The following is a 25869-nucleotide window of genomic DNA, read 5'->3' as shown; positions in this document are numbered from 1 at the left end:
GCCATTGTGCTGCCACTAACCCTCCCACTTGCCATGCATGGTCTTCTGTGCTGCCATGGCCCCTCCCACCTTCCCTGTGTGGTCAGTTAGCTGCCCCTGACCCCCTCCCACCTTCCCTCCATGGTCTGTGTGTATGCCATCACAGTCTCACTGTTGCTCTTCATGGTGTGTCTTGCTTCTAGTGCCCATCCTGCCTGACCTCCATGGCTATCTTGCTGCTCCTGCCCTGCCCCCTTGCCCCCAGCCCTACTCCCTCCCTCCTGGCTTGTCTGTTCCATTGTAATGCCCCTGATCCGTCCCTCCTGCCCTTTATGGTCTGTTATGCTGCAGCTTTCTCTCCTGTCTGTCCATTATGGTCAGCTAGCTACCATTGCCTCTTGCCCCTCTGTTCTCTGTTGTCCATGTGCATGGTCCTGTCCCCTCCCTCTTGCTTTCTATGGATTGTTGTGCTGCACTCCCGTCCTGCATGCCCTGTGTGGTGTATTGTGCTGCTGCAAACCCTGATGCCTGCCCTGCAGGGTCAGTTTGGTGCACCTCTCCATGTCCCTCCTGTCCTCTGTTATCCAAGTCCATGTCCATATCCCATTTCCTTCCATGATCCAATGTACCATACTTGCGAACATTTTGAACTTGGTAAGAGGGAGATTTTGAAAAAAAACTGGGGTATTGATTTTCCCCTTTGAGTTACATTGAAAAAGAGGATATTGTAGACAGGAGACAGATCAAATAAAGCCCATTTGAGCTTAAAAACATTGGACGTTTCCTAGCTGAATCGGGTCTGTTGGCATGTATGGTTGTACTACCATTGCCTCTTCCTTCTGCCCACAATGGTCTATTACATTGCCACAGCCTTGAAGGAGGGTAGATTTTGTATCACAGGGGGCCCCTGGCCCGTTCTGTCCACACCTGAAGTATGAGACCCTTGTCCTTGCCCTGCCAGCTGCATTTGTAGGCCGTATTAAATTGACCAGCGGGTCCTGTGTTGCTATATAATTATCCTGAGACATCCTTACCACTCAGCCAGCATAAAACCCCTGTGTAGGCCCTTCTGTTCAATATGTAGGCCTCTTTGTTAAATTGACCATAGCTCTGCAATTTTAGTGTATAGCAGTCTGAAGGCAGGTCTGCGAGGCCTTCTGATCCAAACTAGTAGCCCCCACCTTACCCGAGTGCTCCGTGCTCGGTATCAAAGTTCAACATCCCCCTGAAGCTGTCAACATACAGTAGGCTGCATCCTGGACTGGTACTTGCTTCCTGGGCAGGTTTCCCGCTTTTAAGGAAGTGGCAACCGCAGAGCGTCAAGTTAGGAGAACTGAGGAGATTTTATACATGAATATATTGAATTCCCGTACAATACCCATTATTTTCTGCTTGCTCTATGGAACTTACGATAAGCGATTGGCCTGAGAGACTGACCTTTTCACACAGTCCATTGTCAGCATTAAGTGGGTAAATGACGAAATGTCTGGTAAAATCCGCAGACAAAGATTTTGGGTAGCATACGTAGGTAGATGTAGCGTGCAAAGGAGCCCACAAAATGATATAAAAAGGGAGCACCCACAGATATCGACGGACTACCTCGCCGTCTGTATGTAGGTTAACAGGCAGTGCAGGTTTTCCCCAAGAGCTGGGAGCTCTTGTCTTCCTTTGCTTAAAATGTCTTGCTCTGCTTTGCTTGAAGTATCTTATTCTATTTTACCTATATGAAATGTCATGTTATGTTTAACCATTGTTCTCTTTACTTTTGCATTTAAAAGATTTTGTATTGTAATTGCAGGAATGCTTGCTCTAAGAGTAAACGTGAGTGTTCCTAGGTAACATTTTCCTTGGTGTAACTTGTTTCTCATGATGCATTTATAGATGTGTTTTCTCTCTCTCTCTGTCAGTACATTAATTGAGATACAGAGAATATTATGACAGCTGTATGATTATCTGGATTCTGTATTTTGTACTTTATGTCTCTATTCTGCGGTTTCTTTGAAGTTGCATCTTCTCATTAAACTGCCATTGTATTCTGCCTCCAATTCCATGTCTCATATGTCTGTTTTCTTCATTTTTGGAGCAAGCGTTCCTAGGCACCCCGGCTCAAATTAAGGTGCCCCTTTTGTCCCCGACTCACTCTCCTGCTCAGTTCTGTGGTGGCTCCCGGGGATCTGGGGACCGCCCCTAGCTTCCTTGACCCGTAATAGATCTTCCCTCCAACAGCCTCTCTTGCAAGTCCTGTATTGTTGGTTTGTTGCCCCTGCCCCCCTTTCCACTGCCCTCCATAGTCTGTTGTGCTTCCACGGCCCTTCCTGCCTGCTCAGTGTGGTTAAATTGTTGCCTTTGCACCCTCCTACCTGCCTTCAATTTTCAGAGTCCGTGCCCCTGGCCTCTGCCTCTCAACAGTATCCTAATGAACAACTAGATTGCTAACATTCTATATTTATTACAAAAGTGTGGAACGCCTGACATCATCTTGATGTAATCAAAACTGTAATACCTAGAGCATTTCCTTTAGAAATTACATATATGAGAGGGTCTTATTGGCATCAAAATTATGGTTAGTGCTCTAAAAGACTAAAATAAGGACATATTTTCTGAGTTTTCAAATAGCGACAAAGCACTTTTAAATTATTTGTTATCTTTATGTTTTTTTATCCAGTTGACCACTTGAATAAATGTTGCACTTAGGGGAGAGGATGTGGTGTTACTTCCAGAACTGCAGACTTTGCAACTGGGGAACCAGGTTGAAGTTTCTGCTTCAGCTCGACATTCTGTGATTCTGGTCAAATCACTTAGTCTCCCCATGTCTACAACCAAAATGAATTTGTTCTTGTGTGATGTAACCAATGCTCATGTAAAGCACTCCAATACCTGACAAGTCTGCACTATATAACACTGCAAAAACACAAAATAATAAGTGTTTTGCACACTTCTGTCATTGAGCTATATTTGGGCTACATCTGGGTGATTTTGGGCTACATTTGGGCTCTTTTGTCTCCGGTGGCCATCTTGGGAGATTTATTTGTTATGAAGTTTCCTAATTTCCTCATGTACTGCAGTCTCCTCAGTAGGAAATGCTTTCAGTTTTTTACTTTGATTCCATCATGAAGGTATTCAGATATGTCACACATTTGCCATAAATTCTGAATGTTAGCACTCTAGTTGCTCATTAGATCACTGTAGTAAAACTACTGCACCATGGAAGTCTGCTCCTGGTATTAAAAGTGCATGTTTCAGTCTGCATGTCAGAATTTTTTAATGAAATAGAAGAGGATTTGAGAAGTCACTCAAAATGTGCCCTCATTTTCTTTCTTCAGCATTAATCATAATTTCTATGGCAAAATGAACCTCCTCATTGTGTTCCTTTTTAAATTAAATGTTTTAAGTTTTACCAGTTTATTCCAATCAAGATGGCTTCAGGTGTGCCATACTTTTGTCATAATGAAGACAGTAAGCGCTCTAGTTGTTTTTAAGAACATTCTGGGACATTCTGTCATTGGGCTATACTTGGGCTACATCTGGGTGATATTTGGGCTACATTTGGGCTCTTTTGTCTCTGGTGGCCATCTTGGGAGACTTATTTGTTATGAAGTTTCCTAATTTCCTCATTTACTGCAGTCTCCTCAGTAGGAAATACTTTCAGTTTTTTACTTTGATTCCATCAAGAAGGCATTCAGATGTGTCACACATTTGCCATAAATTCAGAATGTTAGCACTCTTTTTGCTCATTAGATCACTGTAGTAAAGCTACTGCTCACCAGGGAAAACTGCTGCTGGTATTGAAAGTGCATGTTTCAGTCTGCATGTCAGAATTTTTTAATGAAATAGAAGAGGATTTGAGAAGTCACTCAAAATGTGCCCTAATTTTTCTTTCTGCAGCACTAATCATACTTTTTATGGAAAAATGAACCCCCTCATTTTGTTCCTTTTTAAATTAAATGTTTTAAGAGTTACCACTTTAATCCAAGCAAGATGGCTTCAGGTGTGCCATACGTTTATCATAAGTAGGACTGTTAGCGCTCTAGTAGTTCTTTGGAACACTCTGGGAAGCTGCAGTAGAACACAAAGGAATCAACTGACAGTCTCTGCCCTTGTTGAATGTACATGTTTTACTGAGAATGTCAGACTTCATTCTCACATGACTGAGAAAGATAATGTGAATTTACAGAAAATAAGCTCTCAGTTTAGCCTATAGATCACCTTCCAAACCTCTGTGGTAAAAGCATGAGAAAATATTTTTCTCTCAATCATGATATCCCAGCAGAAGGCTTTTTCACATGGTGAAATCACCTTAGAACATACCACAATTCCTAAAATGAGTATGGTACCATCAACAAATGATTTATAATGTAACTAAAGTCTTAAAACCTTCTATTAACTGCAATGCTTTTTAATGAGGTGCTATCATGTATATTGGTCCCAAGATGGCTGCCAACACTTCTTGGATGAAGTGCTGACAGCCAATCAGATCTCAGGATGAGATGTGTGGTTAGGCTCCGCCCACATATATATATGCTTTTAAATGCTATTTTCTCAGGAAATACTGAACAGATTTACACCAGACCTGCAAAAGGCACTTCCTTGACCTTATGGCTACCTCTCTGCCAAATTTCAAGTAATTCTGTTCAGCCGTTCGGGCTGTAGCTGTGTCTAAAGGTCCTATGGAAAAATGCATGGGGAAAACGCGTTTTGGGACCCCCCTTTTTTCTCGGCCCCTGCTTGACGAATCCCCCCGAGACTTTCAGGGTAGGAGCGGAGCGTAGCGCCCCACCTATTTTGAAAATTGCGCGAGGATTCGTCGACCGGCGCCAAAGTTATTCCAAATAGAATGTTGCGGATTTCCTATGGAAACAGGGTCCTAACTATAACTACCTACTGGCGACCGCCAGTAGGTAATATATATATATATATATATATATATATATATATATATATATATATATATATATATGACTACAATATAATAAACTGTATCTATAGGGAGACTGACCATTCCCTCATCCACTAATATGTATAGAATGTTCTAACATTGATTTGCGCTATTATCCCATTGTACCAGGGTGCATTGCGAACTATTATGTATAAATATCATGCAAACCATCCTTGCAGTCTAATACTATCATGATTGTCAACTTCTTATATGTAATTCCAACTGACTCCAGCTTCATCCCCCTCTGAGGGGATATGTTATGGTGACCTTGCTAATGTATCTATGTCACCAATGCCCGACTTGCAGTAATGTGATTATTGCTGTATACCACCATGTACCACTATTATAGGCTATGACCAGCGCTGAATACGCGATAAATTCACTTGGTATTCTGTGATATCACCTATTAATAATACAGGTTACTCTACTTGAAAACTCATCCTTCAATTAGGTGTTATATCACTGTTTCTAGCCTGGAAGTGCCCTTGTCACCATCGTAGGACCCATTTAATAATGGCTGTTGCCTTAGGAATCCTACCCGGCAAGCAGACTGCGCATGCGCTGCTCGGCCGTGGGTATGTACGCATGCGCATCTGCAGCCGATTGTGTCTTTCTTGTGGAAACTGATGAGAGAGGTTGCCATTCGGAGAGCTCAGGTAAGCTTTCCCTGCACCTGTCCTCACTGTGCCTGACATGAATTATTCCACTGGCCTGACTAAGCTTCTACCCTTTAACAGATTCCGACGGCCCTTTCTTGAGTAATTATGTTTCTCCTGTTCCGTGGTTACAATGGTCTATCAGAGCACTGCGGGTTCTAGGCGCCCTCCCCGTCCATAGAGCATTGGTAAGCTATCCTTGTGTCTTTCCTCATTGTGCTTATTAATATTAATTCTATTGGACTCTCTAAGTTGTCATTATTACGACCGATCCTTACGGCTCTTATATGAGTTAACAGTTACTCCTCTACCACAAATTATACTGTATATTGGAACATCTTGAGTTCATGACACCAAGACCCAAAATTAATAGAAGTTTCCCTCACTGCCTGGATATGGTGAGTTGGGTTAATAATCTCCATATTAATGAATCAGTTACGCTGTAATTTCAGATGAGGTATTAAATTACCACTATGCCTCAGTTAAAATGTCCTTCTTATTGACTAGGACCGTTCAGTAACCTTCTGTTACTGTGAATACTGCATGAAGTCTCCCAGAGCGTATTGCCCAACAGGATAAGTCTTCCCATTTGCACTTCTTCCACTGGTGCCATCATGTATACCAGCGTAGGTGCCCTTATTCACTCGTACTTCTGTTTTTGACAGGAACCTAATACCTTGGATTATACCCATACTCTGAACTATACCCGGGAGACTGATTCCTCCTTTCGGGCACCTTATTAGAGTTGCCGGGTAAGCACTAGTGGCATCTTTCACTCACAACTCACGACCTTAATTCACTTGTATTAAAACTATGTCTACTTCCAATCCCCAGAATCCCTGTCCTGAAGAGACCCTGTATCACGAGAGGGTCGAAACTCGTCGACAACTGTAAAGGGACAGCTCGAACAAATTAGGAATTGCCAACTTTGAATTGATTACATCAGATCTCTAGGAGACTCTCCTTTTATTTATCAATAACCATTGTCTTTTTTATTTATTAGCACTAGATATACTGGACCATTTTGGTGATGGTCACTTCACTGGAGTCACCACATCACGTAAATTGTGGAAATGTATCTAATGTAAATACACTAGATTTTTTATATTTCTCTTCCAAATGAAATAAATTCTTTAGCAAAATTAATTATACTCACTTCGGGCTGAAGTGGGTACCACTGATTACAGTTGCTTGTGGGTATCTATACATATTCTTGCTACAAAAGTTATAGACCTAATTTAATTATGGTTATATTTTTCCTTTGTATTAGCTGTGTTTAAATCACGCAAGATAAATTATTCCTTGCAAAAAATCATACTAATTGTTTCAAATGAGTTCCTTGTGAACACTGTTTCAGCTTGATCAGCATTACCCAGTTCACAAGGACATATGGGTTGCTCTTGCTCTTTGTGATTATCAAATTAATTAAGTTGTATTCTAACTTTTCATCCTTTCCATGAACATTTAAAACAAATTCCTTTGCAGAGAGATTTTAAAGTTTAACTCCTGTCTCTACAATGTGGTTTACAGCAAATCATGATCCAGAGAAGCCACTCTTAAACAGAAGATGGAATATGTATGGAATACATTGGTAAAATCTAGGATCCTCGTAATATAATCTGGTTGACCGGTACTCACCTGCAGGTATTTCTATGGGGCAGTCATCATAGCCACCACTTGCTCCAGTGGGAAACAGTTGTGGGAAGCAGCGAGCCTATAAATGTTTCTCTCACACACTCATAGGAGCTCCTTTTGCTTGTTTCATTTGAAAGAGATCATTGGCATCACCAGTAGCATCTTTAGAATGTAGTGGATGGATGCTGTAGTGTTCATACAACTTTTCTGATCTGTATTGATCTTCTTTTTCAATCCGTCCACTTGATGGTAATATTTCATCCTCTATACAAGTTGCATCTTGAACAATATCAACATTTTTATAATAAATATTATTTTGTACCAGGTATAATGTTGATTTTTTTCACTTTCTTAACATTCATTAACTCTTGCTAGATTTCTTTTATACTTGGTAAGCACACCATTTACTAAAATTATAGGGAGTTCATCAATATCTATCTCTACGTTTACAGTTTCTATATTTCGTTTGAAATCTAAAGATAAGTAGACAACTCTACCTTAAAGATCTTGGATGCAGCTTCTCTATCTTTGGTTCTATATGAACTATTACCTGAAAATCATTTATACATTTTATGATAATTGATTCAGATACTAATTCTAGCTTGTCATGTGTTGCTCTGGCTGGCATTTTGTTATCCTCTAACTTATCATAACAATACCTACGTATAATTTGCCATTTGGACAAATCAAAGCGTTTTTCCACTTATCTCTGCTCTTGTGTTCCTATTTTGAGTGCAGAACACCATCTTAATTTTCTTACCTGCAGCTCTTTCCTCTTTAACCACATTGTCCACATTGTGTACCTTTTGTTTCTCTGTTGTGAGGAGATAGTATCCTTTCTTCTGTTTCTTTCGTTTTTCTGTTTTACATACGTGCTGTAAGGGCATGTAACTGAATGTGTAAGTGTTTCTGTCTCTATCTGACTGGGAGTGCCTCTGTGCTTGCGCAAATACGTATGTGAGTCTCAGTATGGGTGGAAGACTCGATGTATTACTGGGCGTGTGAGACTGTAGGTGCACATGTAACACAGTGAAAATAAAAAGCACATGTTTTACTTTTCGAACACATAGCGCCCTGTCCTTAAAACTGCACACTCAGACTGTGCAGTAGCAGGCCTAACATCTGTTAAAAGATCTACTTGCCTGGATGGGCAACTAGGAGTGTCAAAATGTGAGTACATATGTAAAAAAGTCCTTTAGTCCCTCTCTGGGTGTGTCACTGGATGTGGAAGCAACTATCTTTGTATATGACTGCCTGTCTCACTATCTGTTTAGGTGTCTATATGTAAGTTGCTGTATATATTAGCTACTGACTCTATAACTGGGTGTTGGGGTATATAATGTTGTGTGCATCTGGCTGCTACTGCTGAATACATAAGTGCTGTATGGGCATGTGGCAGAATGTGTTAGTGCTTCTTTCTCTGCCTAACTGGGTGGGTGAGTGCCTCTATGCTTTTGTAAATATGTTACTTGCAGTATGGGTGGAATACTGGATCTATAACTGGGCGTATGAGACTGTAGGTGTGCATGTAATTCAGTGAAAGTTAAAAGTGTATGTTTTACTTATAGGAACATAGCACCCTACCCTATTACTTACCTACAGCCTACCTTAGGGATTGCTTATATCGAGTAGAAGAGACCTGCCAGTGAAACTGCTCAAACAGGCTCTGCAGTAGCAGGCCCAACAAATGTTTAAAGGGCTACTTGTCTGCATGGCTAATAACAAGTATTAGTACATATTAAAAAGAGTGCATCAGTCCCCCTCGGGGTGTGTCACTGGATGTGTAAATTACTATGTCACTATATGACTAGCTGTCTTAACATAAAACATTAGTATCTATATGTGAATGTATATGTGTATGTAAATGGCAGTATGGATTGCTTACTGACAGTATTACTGAGCATTGGGGTATGCACCCGTGTGTGCGATGTGTAAGTGCCTCTGTCTCTCTCTGACTGATAGGTTTTGTAAATATATATGTAAATTGCAGCATGGGTGAGACACCGGATATTTAACTGTGCCTAGGGGTCTCATACTACATATGTGACTGTTTGAGATTTTAAAGTGCATGTCTTATCTTCTAAGCACATAGCACTCTACCCTATGGCCTACGTACACCCTACCTTAGCGGTAACTTATATGTAGTAGAAAAGAAGTTTAAAGCTTGGCAAGGAGTTTTAAATGTTAACCCGAGCTAGCAGTAAAACTGCAGACACAGGCTCTGCAGATGTAGACCAAACAGGTATTTAGAGGGCTACTTGTCTGCATGGGTTACTAAGAGTATCAGTACCTTGGCACATAGCTAAATAGATGTATCAGTCCCTCTCTGGGTGTTTCACTGGATGTGTAAGTGACTATGTTGCTATATGACTTGCTGTCTTAGGGATGAGTCTATATGTGTATGTAACTGGATGTACGGATTGATTGCTGGTTGTGTTACTTAGCATTAAGTTATAATATGTTGTGTGAAACTGGCTCTATTACTGCTGGATACATAAGTGTTGTATGGGCATGTGACTGAATATGGAAAAGTCTCTGTCTCAGTCTGACTGGGTGGGTGAGTGCGTCTATGATTTTGTAAATATATACGTGAGTTGCAGTATAGGTGGGACACTGAATGTTTAGCTGGGCATATGGATCTGGGAGTGCACATGTGACTCACTTAAAGTTCAAAGTACATGTCCTACCTTTTAAGCACATAGCACCCTAGAACATAGTAAAACAGAACTTTAAAGCTTAGCAAGGGGTTTTTAATGCCAACTTGACTATGCTTTAAAACTACACATGCATGCTGTACAATTCCAGGGCAACACATGATTAAAGGACTTCTCACACACCTACTCACAGACGCCCACATACTCACTCACATGCCCACACAGACACACACACACCCATTCATAACCCCACAAATACACTCACACACTGTGTAGATGAGGTTTTTGACATGATCACCCCTACTTTTTGATGGTATTTGATGTTATTTCAACAGGAAGTGCATTGGGTTCTTGCTAACCCCAGTGCAGATCTCTTTCCCAAAATAGTGCAAATGTTTTTCCCCATTGACGATCATTTTAGTGCCCTCTGTAAGTCCTAAGTAAATTGTACCCCTGGTAACTAGGGCCTGTGGTACTAAAGAGGCTGCACAAGTACTATAGCATGATTTGTGCCCTCTGAAGGGACTCCTCACCAAGCTCATACATACTGCTACTGCAGGCTGAGTGGCTTGGTGCAGACAAAAATGAAAACACAACATGGCACACAGCCTGTGTGCCCTGCAGATTGACACTGTATACTGTATAAGTAAGTCACCCCTACAGCAGGCCTTACTGCCCTGTGAGGGGATAGCTGCATGAGCAGATATGCCCCCATACTCGTCAGTTCCAATATTGCCAGTATAAGTGATCTGGAAAGCCATTTTAAAAGCATGTCCTGAACACTGGTAAAACCTGTTCCCCAGCTACATGATGGCTTCACTCAAAATGGGGATTTTTGGTATCAAACATCTCTTGCTATTAAGCCCACACTAATGCTAGTGTTGGATTTATTCATACAAGCTCCCTAAAAAACTACCAGTCATTGGTGCCCTGACTGACTGGTTTTCACCATCCTGCCACAGGAGATGGGTTTCTGAACCCCAAGGGAAAGGGCCTTTGATCTCAAGGGGCAATAAACCAAACCTGCTTGGGCAGAATGTGCTTAGCATCCCCAACCCACAGGATGATGGGCAGATTAGCATTCCAGGTCCGGGGAGCTTCAAAGAGGCCTACCGCCTTTGGTATGCAAATCTGGTTTCTCCCACATGAGAGGCAACCAAACCCTTTGTCCAGAGTCTGTGGGCACCTGGACCGGTGGAAAAATTAGCTAGGCAAGACAGGTGTGTACACCCTCAGGCAAATGCCACTCCTGAATTGGTTTACCTGAAGTAGATGTGACATTTTTTAGAAGTGACCATCTAGGTGATGGCAAATTTAGAATCTCTGGGACAGGGTTATGCCCACTTCACCCAGGAAGTGATCATACAGGGGCATAATGACCACAAGGGTAAGTAACCCATTGTACCCTACACTCCCCTACTGCCCCTACATTCAGTATTTAGGGGAGTCCTGGCACCATGAAACCAGGTCCTGCTGACCAAAAGAAGAAGAAAGGCTGAAGAGCCACGAAAGTAAGAACTGCAGAAGAAGCAACTGATTTGGCATCAGCTCTGCCAACCTGTTTGCCTATGCTCAACAATCGCACCAAAGTCATCTCGCCGTACAAGCAGCTCATCCTCCAAAGCCTGGTAGGACTGCTAGTACTTCTCAAAAGACTCAGGAACTCCGTGAACAGCAACGCTGTTCCCATTCATCTTGCAGGTACCGAAGACTAAGCTGTGAGGCTTCAAGACGCCAGAAAACCAATGCCAGAAGGCACCACTGCACCCGAGCCAACTAGCCCGAATTGAATTGGGCCAACGGTGCCAACTTGGTCCTCAAATCCTGATGACCCATGAAGAAGAAAGACACTGAATAGTCAGAAAGCAGAAGACTGAAGAAGAACAACTGACTTGGCACCAGCCCTGCTGGCTTGTCTGCTGTTCCTCATAGAAACTGCACCAAAGATGTCTTGTCCTGCAGATGTTGTGTCTCCAAAGACGGAGTTGCTTCCTTGACCAGCTGATTGAGTCCTGCACTGGTCATATGATCTGAGAGGGCCCCGGTATTTGTGTCTGTAGTGTTTTCAAGGTGAAAATTGAAATCACCTAGAATAGTAAAGCTAGATACGTTTGATTTAAGCTCAAGGAGCTGGCCTATACAGTTTAAATAATTGGGTTTAGCTAATGGTGGGCGATAGATGAGTGTGCCATTAAAGGTGTTCTGGCTTTCCAGCCTGATTTTAAAGGTAGCTTCTTAGCCGTCTGTGAAATCAGGGATTGATTTAAACTGAATATTAAGACCATTCCTAGCTATCAGTGAAATACCCCCCCTCTTTTCCCAACTCTGTCTTTCCCATACATTTTAAAGTCCTCGGGAAGAGCTCCTAGGAGATGGGGTTCAGAGGAGGGTTCCACCCAGGGTCCTTGATGAAGGCTTTATCAATTGTGCAGTCCTCCATGAGGTCATGAAATGCTAAGGCATTTTTTATAGGAGATCTAGTGTTGAGGAGTAGACAGCAAGTTATATTTTAGCTTATGTCTGGGTTTGTTTGTTTAGTGCTCCAGCGTCTCGCTTGAGTAAGGGGGAGGCTGTGAACCACAGTGCTGCAATGGGGCCTGCTTTTTCCCTGCAATAAGGTGTGGATCATAAGGAGTGACTGGGCACAGTTTGCCTGTAGGTCTAAGGTGCAGTACAGTCTCCCTAGAATACTGTGTTAGTCATCTGAGTAAAAACCTGCATAATGGCTGGCGCTGTGTGTGGAACGTGAACGGACTGGTGCAGACGGGCTTGCCTTTGGCGCACTGGCGGCACACCAGCGGCGCACCTGCTGCGCACGTCCGCTTCAGCATGCGACTCCAATAGAGCCAATTGCGCTGAGAACTAGACTGCTGACTTCCGAGAGCAGAAGTGTAGGCAGAAGTAGGTGCTGAGTTCAAGTCCTGCCATCCGCTCAAACGGCACCAGCAATAGCAGCACTAGCATTTAGTTACTTATTTATTTACCTGACTAGTTCACTTATCCACATAGTTGTATTACCAGCATGTAGATGAAGCCATAACAGGGAAGGTATCACAACTTCAAAATTGAGGTCCCACTCCCACCCAGGTGAGCTTCAACTAGGATTATTTTGAAGCATTATCCATCACAGGCAACTAAATTGAAATAAAACACTGAGATAGTGGGTTATAAGTTATATCAAAGCTTTACAATCAATTGAGACCAGACTACTATTGATGACACAACAAACAATTCCGGATAGTGATAAAATAACAAAAAACAGCAATAGTAACTTGAGCGATGGGAGCTACTATTTAATTAAAACTAAAGTAAAAATATGCTCTATTCATGACAACTGGACTCAAAGTTTGCAGTGGAAAAGGATAGGCATGTACTGTTCTGCAACACAAGGCTTGAGTAATGATGCTGATGACTGATTTTCTTTGTTCTATATCTAAAATACTGATCACTTTTATGCACTGGTGGGTAAATGGGGCCAGTGTGGGCTCTTGCTAATAGAAGATCCTTCAATAAGTTGAAGTTGCTTTCACCACATCCACCCCACCAAGTGTATGATTCATTGATGGTGTAAATTCAGCAAAATCTCAATAAATGAACACACAGCCTGGTGGAAGAGGTTTAGGGGTAGGACCGGACTGACCGTAGCGGGCACCTTGCATTTCCCCGGTGGGCCGCCACAGTGGGGGCTGGTTTTGGGCCCCTGGAGGGCCATTGTTGTTACCGGTGAAGGCAATATCGGCCCCCTGTAAAAAAATTGGCCACAACCAGCCCTAGCAAATATCTTGGCCGCATATCCCCCATGCCATGCCCCCAGGGCCAGCCCAGAAGTTTGCCAGGGCCGGTTTTGGTTCAAAGTCCATCCTGGTTAGGGGTTTGATGACTAGATGGGGAAGAGCATTTGGGTTGGGTTTGACAAAGACAAACAATTTGCAAGGACAATATTCATCTGGGCAATAAGCAGCACATCATCGTCATCAATCTGTTGTTGATGGAAATGAAGGAATGAGTATGACACAGTACAGTTAAATGCATTGCAAACCATACTTTTGCCCCAGAGACCCAAGTTATTAGCTATCTAAATGTTCTGTCTTCTAATTTGGGAAAAAATTAATTATGGAGGAGTGAACCCACCCACCAAGTTCTCCAAATATGAGTGTTGAAATAAAAATGATTCTGCATGGCAAAATTAAGTGGTGCATCTGCATTCTCCAAGGTAAAGTCGATCACTCTTGACTGCCTGTCTGGACTGGCGTGGTAGGTAAGTAGGAGTGTTGAGCTAAGCTTTAACCATTTGTCTGTTCAGGAGGGAGACTAGAAGAATTGCAGATTGTAAAACATAAACTGCATTTTAGAGTCAAGGAGAATGACTGAAGGAAGGTTAGCTTCATTAAGAGTGTACCAGGAAGACTCAGAGGCAGAGCAAAATAAAAAACAAGAGTACTCAGTGTTTCACTTTTGTCAACAGTACAACACACACACACACACTCAGCAGCATTCCAACTATCATAGAACCTCTCTCCATTCTACAGAGCTGAGTACTATGCCTCAGAGACATGGTTTCCCTTTGAAGTTGATCAATTCTTGCTTCTGGCTGTTGATGAATTTGTCCCACCCTGAGTTCTTCAATCCTCCTCCTGACTCCAAGTAACTCTGTCCCAGTCATGAGTTACCTGAGCAATATAGATGTGTAGTGCAAGTAGAGAAACAGAATTACAGTATTTTCTGTAAGTTTATGTTTGTTAACTAAAGTGACTGGTCTGGTCTCTGAAGAACCAGAAAAAGGGAGAAGACCCTGCAAGTAAATATAGCTAAGTGTAAAAGGGCCAATCACCTCCAGGAAAGAATGAGCACCCATTATTCAGACTCCAAACATTGCAAATCATCTCAAGCAAGTTCCCAAATTACAGTTGAACACCCTCCCTCACTGTCTGCCGCCACATGAATCATCAATCATCTCTCATAGTCACTTAATAATCACTCATTGGTGTAATGGTTACCTGTTACAATCCAATCATGATGGTAGGTACACTATCTCCCCTTTGAAGTAAGCAACAGATTGGAATTTGGCAGTCTTGTAAATCAAATGATCATCTAGGTCAGCCCTCCTAGGTGATGAAAAAACAGAAGGATCATAGGAGTGGACCATATTGGCAAAATTTTGCTTAGTACGTTTATAAAGGCCAATCATCCCCAGCAAAAAGCTATTGCCCACTATTTAGGCCCCAAACATTGCAAATCATCTCAAGCAAGTTCCCACATTACAGTTGAACACCATCCCTCATTTTCTTGCAACTCTAGAGCCCTTGACTCCTTCAACAGCTTCCCCCGGGTCCCAAACTGGGAGGACCCCCTCAAGCTGTGGATGTATTTGATGAGGGCATGGTTTTCTATTCTTATACCTAGATGTGAACTACCCTTGGATGAGTAGTTAATAGTCACTCAAGGTCCTGCTGAAATGCCACGATCTTCAAGACAACATAAGGCATGTGAAATGTCTATCACTATTCTCACTTTAGGCTTGATGGGATTATTAGAACCAGCTAGTTAAAGTTAGTTCAGCTGGTTTCCCATTGTTATTTTTAACTTGCACTTATTTCACATACTACTCTTATTGTGAACATACACCACACACCCACATACACCAAAGGCCAGACCTTTGAGGTAGAAGAACTCTGGCAAATAGCACCTCTGCCTGGCCTGTTGGGCATTTCAGTGCCGGCCCAATATGGAGCTGCCCAATGATGAAGTATGACACTCTTCAGGCTGTGTGAGGGCCCTTGCTCATTATAGGAGCTATCCCACCCCCTTGTCCCTTTCCTCACTTACCTTAGGAACAGCACACCCTATTACAGTGATGCATATGTAATCAGTCGCCTGACAACTGGACCACATGTCTATCGTCAGGTGGATAGTGTGAACAAGACTTTGCTGCAAAGCTTGTCCAACCAATTGCTGCACATTATTCTGCAACACTGGAACAGAAACTCAGGAAAATAGGTCCGACTTGGAACCTTCCTTTTCAGGCAGCTGGCTATCACAAATTCTAAGAATCCCACTCCTTTTACAAAACAAAAAGGGAGGTGGTCCAGCACTTAATTTTTTTTCCAGCTTCCCATTGTCCAAATGTGCCATTGGGTAGTTGGGTGGTGGTGGACTCAGTATGCGTCATAGTGGGGCAGGCATTGTATGCCCTGGTGTCTCTAGCTGAATCTGAGTCTTGAGCCATTGTGAAGTTGCTGAGGTGGATGATTCATCTGTCGAACCTGTGGGGATAGGATTCTTTGCATGAGGATGTAACCCTCTTCTTCCTCTTCATCATCACCTCCCACTGTGATTGCACTTGTAGCTGATGTTCCCCCGGCTCTCCTCCTTATCACCACCACCATGTTTAGCAATTTATTTAAGGTGCTCCTCCCACTTGTTTGCGTGGTGTTTTTTCATATGGGTAATTTGGCCTTCAGGACCATAATGTGTACCAGGCTTACCTCTACAAACATTTGTGTAGACATTTCTCGGTTGGGGGTTTGCAAATATGCGAGTTGGCGGTGTAACCTGTGCCACATCCCTTGGAGAAGGTTGAATAGCAATGTCAGACTTCTCTGTGTCAACTTCCACAATGACTGCCTCATCAATGTCATACTCCTCATCATCCCATTCCATTGGTCTAATGCTTTCAAGGAACTTTTCTTTTTCCTTGCCTCTCCTGGTGTCTCCTGGACTCTGACGGTGAACACTCAATGTCCCTATCATCATTATCAAAGTGGGGCTTTGAGAAGATGGTAGAGTAGTACCCTTCCTTTTCCTTGCTGAAGATCTGGGAGCCAATGATTCTTAAAGAGGAGGTTTGTGCTCAGATTATTGCTAGGCTTGATACAGGGGTGAACAAATTTGGTGGTCTACTCCCGCTTGGAGCTGTGATAGAGTTTGTGGGCTCCCTTCTCTTCCAGCAACCCCCTCTCCATCGGACAATGACTTTTCCCGGGTATTTGGACCTGCTGTTCCTAGCTGCGGCTAGAGACTTTTAACTGGTGGCTAGCTTATTTCATTTTTGGAGGGCCATGACCCTGTAAACAGGCTGTGGATACTTGGAACATTTTGAGGAAAAGAAGGAGGCAAAATGTCACTGCATGGAGAGTCTGGTGCAAGACCAGAACTTGCCGAAACTCATCAAATTATTGCAAAGGACTGGGATGGCTAATGGTTCTGGGGAACTTCCCCTACTGACTTGCTGCCATGTGGCACTTTGCAATGTCTCTGATTTTGTGTGTGTGCTGCGGAGGTTATGGGGGTAATCACTATCCCAAGTGCACAGGGAAACCTGGCTCCAGACACTGGAAAATCGCTTTGTTTTGGAACTGAAAGGGGGCCTCCATTCAGTGGCGTAGCTAGGAGGGGGCGGTGGGGGCGGTCCGCCCCAGGCGGCACTATTTTGGGGGCGGACAAGGGCATTCAGATAAGGCTTGGCTTGCTTTTGTGGACGTTCGGGGACGGGCAGAGAAGAAATAGGACTCGGGCAATGTCCTCTTCTTTTTTTGTGCTGGCAGCTGCCGCCCCCTTTCTTCCTATCATTCCCTCTCTTTCTGTCTTGCGCCTCACTTACTGAAAACCGTAACTTGAAGTAACAATTCACAACCTCTTTCCTTCTTTCATTTAGTTGCTTCCCTGTGAAATGTATCCAAAAAAGAAAAACACTCTTGCGGGAAATGCCCTTTTTCTGACATTTTTCTATTCCAAAGTGCATCGGGATGAAGAGAAATAGAAGGTTTTAAATATGAAAAATAAATCCATGGCTAAATAAAGCAAGACAGAGGGGTTGCAAAGTGGCCACATTGGTTTTATTCACATCCAAACACATCAGCCTCACTTTACAGACTTTGCAGTGAAGCGCTACTTTTGTTTTCTCGTCTTTCTTTGAACAGATTGTTGTCCCCAGGTGGGGAAGTGCACCATTCCTGGAGGTACTGCAATACCTGGTTGATGGATGGATTGGAAAACAAAATGTGTACCTCTGTTTATGGATGTGGTCTTTTTAAACCATACTGCTTACGTTTATTAAGGATATAAGCAATGGACATGGAAACGGTTCCCTTCAGGGTCCTGTAGTCATGTCCTTAACTTTTCAGGTAAAACCACTCGCTGATTTCTGAATAGTGAGTGAGAGATCGTTAAGGTAACCATGTTGTTTCTGCTTACAATTCACGTGCTTTACTTAATCTTGCATTCCCTATGAGTGTTTGCTTTTACTTTTCTTTTTTTAGGCAGCATATTACTCTTATCAAGTGCATAATTTGAATTGAGCCACTTCCAAGTGTTTATAGCAGGCACAATTAGGTTGTAGCTGAAGGCAGTGCGAGTTTCTCTCAGGGGGGCAGTATAGTGTTCAGTGGGAGTGAGGATGTGGCACTGGCCAGAGCTGTCGAATATGAACTGGGGAACTGGGTTCAGCCTTCATGACCAGTCCACCAGACCACTCTACCGCGGGAGCATATTCCCATGGTAGACCTTACAAGGCCCCACTAGACCTTAGAAGGCTTGATGTCTTAGCACAAGCAGGTGTACCCTAGTGGTGTCAATTGTGAGTTAACCTTGAAGGCCTGTCCACCACAATCCATACTGAAGTTCATCTCCAGTCTTGCGTGCAGGCCTACGAAGCAGCACACCCTAGAGCAACAGTGATCCAGTCACTGTGACTCTGTCACTGTGGTCACATTTATTTATTTATTTTGAGAGTTTTATGTAGCGCTGGCTAGACCCGGAGGTATCAGAGCGCTTTACATAAGGTTCCACAGAAATTACAAAATTACATCAGTTACACGTTACCTCAGTTACTAGAAGTTACTAGAAGCGCTGGCTAGACCCGTGGGTATCAGAGCGCTTTTACATTAGGAATCACATTATTAAACAGTTAAAAACAGTTACAGGTTACATCGGTTATACGAAGCACATTTAAATAGTATGGAGGAAGGATAAATAGGGCGGATAGGGGTAAGGGTGTAGGTGGAAGGAGGGAGATAACGTCAGGAGAGACGAAGGAAGGTCTGCCCAATGTCAGGCTGGGTAGGTGATGGCCGAGGAGGGAATTCACAGCCCATCTCCCCAATAGCTATCAGGGAAGCTCCACCGGGCAACGGTCAGGTAGCAAGGTCTCAGCGGTCGAGGGAAAGTTCACAGGGTAAATTTCCTGAAGTGTGTGCAGGATCCAGGTCGGATAGGGGTAAGAGGGAAGGGTCTAGGGGGAAGGGGGAAGATAACAGCAAGAGGGACAAAGGAAGGTCTGCCCAATGTCTGGCTGGGTAGGTGACGGCCGAGGAGGAAATCCACAGTCCATCTCCCCTATAGCTATCGGGGTAGCTCCACCGGGCATCGGTCAGGTAGCAAGGTCTCAACGGTCGAGGGAAAGTTCACAGGGTAAATGTCCTGAAGGGTGTGCAGGATCCAGGTCTGTTGAGGGCTAAGATCAAGGTCTGGTCGATGACCAGTTGCTTGATTGTCCAGGAGTCAAATTAAATCGTGGTGAGGTCAACAGTGGCGGCCATCTTGTGGTCAGGCAAGGAGGATAGGTCTTTGCTGTTTCAAAACTATTAGGTTATAATTATAATCTATGAATAATAAAGGGGAGTGCTTGTTCTGCAGAAGTGTGGCATGAGGTAGGAGCCAGTGTCCATAAGTCTCCTAGTGAGCGAGTGTAGATGAACCTTGAGCAGGTTAGGGCGGTGCAAACGGTGTGACCGCACTGGGTACCTATTTCGGGTAGGTGCGTAGTGTTTGCAAGTATATTATGGTTTAAAAAAAACTTGCTGCCACCTTCCTGGCCAACAGCAATTTTCAGAAACAATAAAAATGTCATGATAACTTCGGTGATTAATGTTCTTCCTAGAGAGAGTTTTGTCTAGTAGAAGGGTTGATTCCTGGAAAGGTAGCACAGAGGGTTAATATGCCTGCTTTAAAGAACATGTACCATGCAGATCACAAAGTGCACTGCTTTAATGGGGGGGGACCATGATGAATGGTCATTTAATGTCAGCTGTAGATGATGGATCCCTGAACTGTGTCATGTATGTGCATGTTTGCATTGTGCTGAGGGGATTACCAGGTAATTGTTCACGCTGCTCTCTGATGGATGTCACATGCAGTTTTTCTGAGTCCCCAGATAGATCATACAGTCTGTGTGTTCTCTTTTGTACTGCCAGTCACTGCCAATCACTGGTGTATTCAACTGTGTAGCCCTGGACCGTGTCATGTATGTGCATGTAACTTGCATGATCGAGGTAACTATTAGCAGCGATACTACGTGTCTCTCGGTCCTCTTTCAGGTGCTTGCCATCCTTTTTCCCCAGCAACCCCCCCCCCCCCCAGGGGCGGCAACTCAGGGATAGACCCAGGTGCCACAAGCCCTAGCTACGCCTCTGCCTCCATTTGGCAGACGGCTGCTAGCTTTCTGTGGGCACTGATGGGACCTTGCGCCATGAAGGAATTTTGGGTACCGGGTTGGGTGCATGAGAATTCGGACTAATTGATCTGGTCATTGGAACCTGTACCAATTGGACTTGACTACGGGGAAATGGCTGGCTGCTTTTAAGGACTGGTCGGGAAGAAGCCCTGCCCCCTCTTCAGACTATCCTCCCCTGGGGCGTGGCCAGCGACGCCTGCTTGGGGGATCAGCAGCTGAGTCGGCCTAGGCTCCTGCAGGCACCCTGAATGGCAGACTCTAGTGAGGCTATACAATCAACAATACACATACAGCAGCCCTGAATTTCCCAAACTAAAGGAAAGGATTGAATTCCTAATGTTGCCTCATTGGTCCATCTTTTGAATTTTGGTGCAGTGAATATTTAGATGTGCTTGTGCTGGTGTAAGCTGGCTATGACATCCGAGGATCTAATGAGTATAGGCAGACTCCTCACACTGACAGAAGATATCCATCAGTGTGGAGGTGCCCCAGTGCATGTTCGGAATGTGCAGGATTGCGCCACAGTTTTCATTTGTAGTAGTGGAATGGTTCCTTTACCTCTCAAACTCAAGGAATACAGTGTAAGTTTCTGTACAATGAGGGGTTGCCCCTTTCCATCTAACCACATATATCTATCCACCTTAGTATACCAGTTTATCTATGCTATTGTTCAACCCTCCTCTATGAGACTCATTTCCCTTCGTATTGTAAAGGTGAATGTCTCTTCACTGGAAATCCATGTTTGGGGTCCATTTGCTGTTTAAGAAGACAGCCCTAGATACGCTAAGGGCCACCCTGGGACCACAGATGGGAGCAGGAGCAGATGTGTTTGTGCATTGGTTTTGTGGTTTGCTACCTGCAAGAATCTAGTGTCTTCCCCTATGGTGCCCCTCCTGCTCATCATATCTAGCTCGTTAGGTTCGGTGAAATGGTACAGTGCTGTGGTATTGGTCTCGTATCAGGTCAGATTCACTACTACTCTATGGGGTTCTACTCTGTTGGGTTGTATTTTGGGCCGTAATCCTACATAGGTATAGGTAGAGAAGGCATTTTGCTTTTTTCAAGGGCTACCTTTTGGGACAAGTAAAGCCTGTCGGCACCTTACTGCATGCGGTATCAGTGAACAGACATAACATGACCTGGCTGATGTCAGTTCATGGTGGTCATGTGCTGATACCATGTGTTGTGTGAGAAGGCGCTGTCTAGTACATGTTGGATGCTAGTGTTGGTTTCATTGTTATTATAAGTGTTATGGGAGGGATCCCAGGGATGCAAGCACAGTGTTAGTTCCTGGGAGGACTCCATTTGACTAGGCAGGTCATTGGCAATGAATGGATATGGCCACACCCATAGTAAACAGCGGGTACATAAAAATGCACACATATATAACTTATTGAAAAATGCAGGTTGTCTGCTGATTCCAGGGGAGGTGTCTGTAGTCCTCTGGTTACTGGCAGTGTCTTTAGTTAACAAATTTGAAGCAAAAAGTTTGAGTGATAGCTGGTAATTCACAATTTACACACTGCAGATCCTGTTGGGGTGCTGATGTGGCCGCTGAAAAGGTGGTGCACTTGGACATTTGATTGCTGACTTGTTGGATAAGAGCTGCATTTAGTTGGCTGGTTAAATAAACAGTGCATTATTGCATGTGCCATTGTCAATTATTTTTCTTGAGGGTTTCTGTGATTTTCTTTAGGAGTGTGTTCTTCACACTTCCTTCACACAATTTTAGTGAGGCACTGAAAGGTGGCCCCAGTCAGGAAATCTATTTTTGATGGTTTACGTTAAAGAATGGGTCCGGTTATGGGACAAATTAGATTATTATGAATTGTTAGGTCTGCCCCCTCTCCATACTTGACTTGGTGTTTAGACTGGTAAAGATTTTTTACGGGGTGATCTTGTGAACATTTGGGACAGAATCAATTTTAGTTTGGGTTCTATGGGCATAGCCAGCCCTTTTCCATTATTTTCTGCATGGGGTGCTATCGGTGCGGGCCATGTCTCTTAACCTACACATGTACTGGACACTGTGTAATGAGGGGGAGTGTTGCCCATAGTGCTCATGTGTACCCCTTTAGTCCCAGGCCTGCGGGATGCAATGTGACCCTTGTGGTGCCAGGTGTATTGGCTATTCCCTTTTTCTGGAAATGTTGAGCTTCTTGTTGGTCTCATGTGAACTGTGTTGTCTTATTTTTCATCAATCAAAGGGGGTCGGAGAGTTGTTCCACTGCTCCCATGGGCTTCTGATATTGCGGTGTCTGAGATTGGGCTTACTGTTTTCTCTAGATGTTATATGTAAGGCCTTGTATGTTAGACAGGCCTAATATAGAGGTGAGCGCATTCTGCTTTCTACTCTTGCTCGGAGCTGTATTGGACTTTGTTGACTTCTTTCCCGGCAACCCCCTTTCCCTTGGGCCATTTCCTTCCCAGGGTATTTTGGCCTGCTGTTTCCAGCTGTAGCCTTGGACTTTTAACCAGCAGCACACTTTTTTCATTGTTTTCGAAGGTCATGACCTCGCAAACAGGCTGTTGATGCGTTTTGAGGGAAAGGAGAAAGCAAAATATTGCTACATGGGGAGTCCAGTGTGAGGCCAGAACTCGTCCAAACTCACCCAATTATGGTAATGGACTGGGACAGCTGATTGTTCTGGTGACCTCCTCCACTGACTCAGCACCATGTGGCACTTCACAACGCTGTTTTTTGTGTGTGCTGCAAATGTAATAGGGTCCTCACTATCCCAAGTGTGAGGAAAACCTGGCTCCTGCCACTGGTACATTGCTTTGTTTTGAAACTGAAACCTGTGTCTGAAGACTGCTATCTTTCTTGGGACCATAAGCTATGAAGGAATTTTGGATCACAAGCCGGGTGCACGAGAATGGAGACCTTTTGATCTGTCCAATAAAACCTACCCCAGTTGGACTTGGCTATGGAGACCTGGGTGCCTGCTTTTAAAGACTGGTCAGGAAATCGCCCTGTCCTATCTTCAGACTGCCCTCCCCTTGGGGTGTGGCCAGCCAGCTCTACCTTCCCTGCTGTAGTTGTGGCCTCGGTCCTTGTTGGTCTGGGTTCCCTGTCTGTTTTTTCTATTGTCATGTGTTTGTCCAACTACCTGATCCCTGTTGCAGTGATGGAGTGATTCACTGACTTCCCTGGGGATGAGTGTAAGGTCCATTTGGGGTTCCCTGGGCTTGGTTTTGTGAATGAGATTTTTCAGAGACTGGCCCAGGCTCATCGACGTCTGTTGGTGATATGTCGTTATTCGGCATCGGTCAGCCATGTGGCCCATACTGTGGCAACAGTAACATTCTCTGAGGTCTGGCTGCTGCGAACCTTTTTTACATCTACCATTATAGCTAGGTTTAAATCCTCTGGGGTTTTATAGCTGAGTCCCCCTTCAAAACTGGGGCTATTTGCATGCTCATGGCCAACGCAGCCTGCTCTAGGGTGGTCTATTTCAATTTTGTTTTTTTTTGTTTTGGACCAGCTCAACAGTGTCTCTATGGGCTTGCTTCCATTTCTCTCTGTCTCTGTCTTTTTCTTGTTTCTTTTTGCGGTAGTGTAATATGAGAGCTTGTATCTCCCACCATGATTTGGTGTTTAGTCCTACTACGCTGCCCAGTCCGCTTTGTATTTCGGTGGGCAGCACCTTTTTCAGGATATTATAGAAAAAGGTTACCTTGGGGCACATATCGTTTCATAGCTGTCCTCTCTCTTGTCCCCATCATTCCCGCAACCTATCCAGAAATGTAGTTATGGTGTCCCCAGGTTTCATAGTTTCTGCCATTTATCCTCCACCATCTGGGAAGTCAGGGAGCATTTCTCTCAAGGCTCCATATTTGGTGTCCATGTACTAAATGAACGCGGTCCCATTATGCCCAGTGTTTCTCAGTATGACTGCTGGGATGCAAGCTTTGGTTTACATTGTGTTAGTCTGCTGTCTAATGAGACTGCTTAGAAGACTTTCGACATCGCCTACTGCTAAGTTTATTGCAGCGTTTCTTTTTTAAAACATGAAATCCATTTCCTTGCCTCATCCACCAATAGTAGAAATTTGGTCCTTAGCCCTCCATTATCCATCTGAGCCCATGACACATGGTCCCTGATGTGCCCTTCTGCAAAAGTGGTTACATTTTGTCTTGCCGGTATCTCCTCTGGCTTTTCTCTAACAAAGCATTCTCATCTTCTTAGGCAATCCTGCATGTAGGGGAAGTTTCACTTGGGATCTTCCTCTCTGTGCTGGATACAGTCTTCCGCAACAGCCATGTCCTCTGGTTTGAAGGATCTTTCTTCCAGCCAGGGTCTATCATACTGACCCTTCCCATTGGTCCAGCAGGCTATCAGATGGCAAATTGGTTGTGTGAAGATCTTGCTTTCCTCTCAGGTTACTGTCTCCCTTGGGGTCCGTTTGTCTGTCCTGCACATTTGGGAGCAGCATCAGACGTTATCGTTGCTGCTCCACTCATGCACATGCAAAGTTGCCATTTTACTTCTCCTGCGCCTTAGTTCAGTGTGCACCAGGCTGCCTCGATCTCTAATGTTCTGGTTAGCCCCTCGCCTATGTTGATGATCTGGTGAGGTTTGGATGCCAGCCAAAAGCCTCTCCCCTAGTTCTGCCTTGTACTCTTCTCCGTGTGGTGCTTGGTATCTTCTCGCACTTTCATCAGGTGGAGGGCGTGCCATTCTGCTTTCTCACTGTGCTTCCAGGGTATGAGCTTTCTCTCTCTCTCGCTCTCTCTCTCTCTCTCCCTCTATCTCTCTCTCTCTCCCTCTCTCCCCTTAGTTTGCGCCTATTCTCTAAATTCAGTCTACATTGTCTCCTTTACTCTGGGTTGTGTGCTATTCTTTTTCATACGATTTTTCCCTCAAGTTCACTTTGCTTGTAGTGCCAGGTGTCTTGGCTATGCCTTTTTTCTGGAGATTTCTTTTTGAGATAGTTTGGTCTTCTTTTGTTGGTCTTTTGGGTGCCTCCGTAGATCTCAAGTGATCTGTTGCCTTCTAATTTTATGAAAAGCAGAGGGGGTCAGGAAGCTGTTCCGTGGCCCGGTGTACCCCTGTTTGAATCAGTTTGACATGCTTGAGGCTGGGCTTACTGTTTTCTCTAGATGGTGTATGAAGGGCCTGGTGTGTTGGATTATTACCAGCCCTAATATATAGGTGAGTAACTTCTGCATTCTACTCTCACTTGGAGTTTTCATGAACTTTGTGGAACTTCTTCTTCCAGGCACCCCATCTCCCTTGGACCACATCTTTTCCAGGGCGTTTGGATCTGCAGTTCCTGGCTGGGCTAAGAACTTCGAACCAACATCATGCTTCTTTCACTATTCTGAAGGGACCTGACCTGGTGAACAGACTTTGGACATTTTGGTTGACTTGAGGAAAAGGACGAGAAAAAATTGCTACATGGAGAATTTGGTATGAGGCAAGAATCTGTCAAAATTTGGCTAATGATTGTTCAAGTCTGGGATAGCTGGTTGATCAAGTGAATTCCCCCATCTCTGCCATGCGCATTTTCATGGGGCCAATCTGCCTAAACCATTGTGGTATCATCTACACAGTAT

At 44.0% G+C, this 25869-nt stretch overlaps 1 long non-coding RNA gene across 2 annotated transcripts in view; it reads right to left on the bottom strand.

Moving 5' to 3' along the window:
• LOC146822291 (uncharacterized) overlaps positions 1–25869 on the bottom strand; it is a 211675-nt gene that overhangs the window by 32575 nt on the left and 153231 nt on the right. For both annotated transcript variants that reach the window (XR_014962827.1, XR_014962828.1), the window contains exon 2: positions 14858–14965. This is a non-coding gene — a long non-coding RNA (uncharacterized LOC146822291). The remainder of the gene's footprint in view (positions 1–14857; positions 14966–25869) is intronic.

This window comes from Triturus cristatus, chromosome 6, assembly GCF_964204655.1.
Source record: "Triturus cristatus chromosome 6, aTriCri1.1, whole genome shotgun sequence".
NCBI classification, from domain to species: Eukaryota; Metazoa; Chordata; class Amphibia; order Caudata; family Salamandridae; genus Triturus; species Triturus cristatus.
This window is presented reverse-complemented; position numbering and strand designations above follow the sequence as displayed.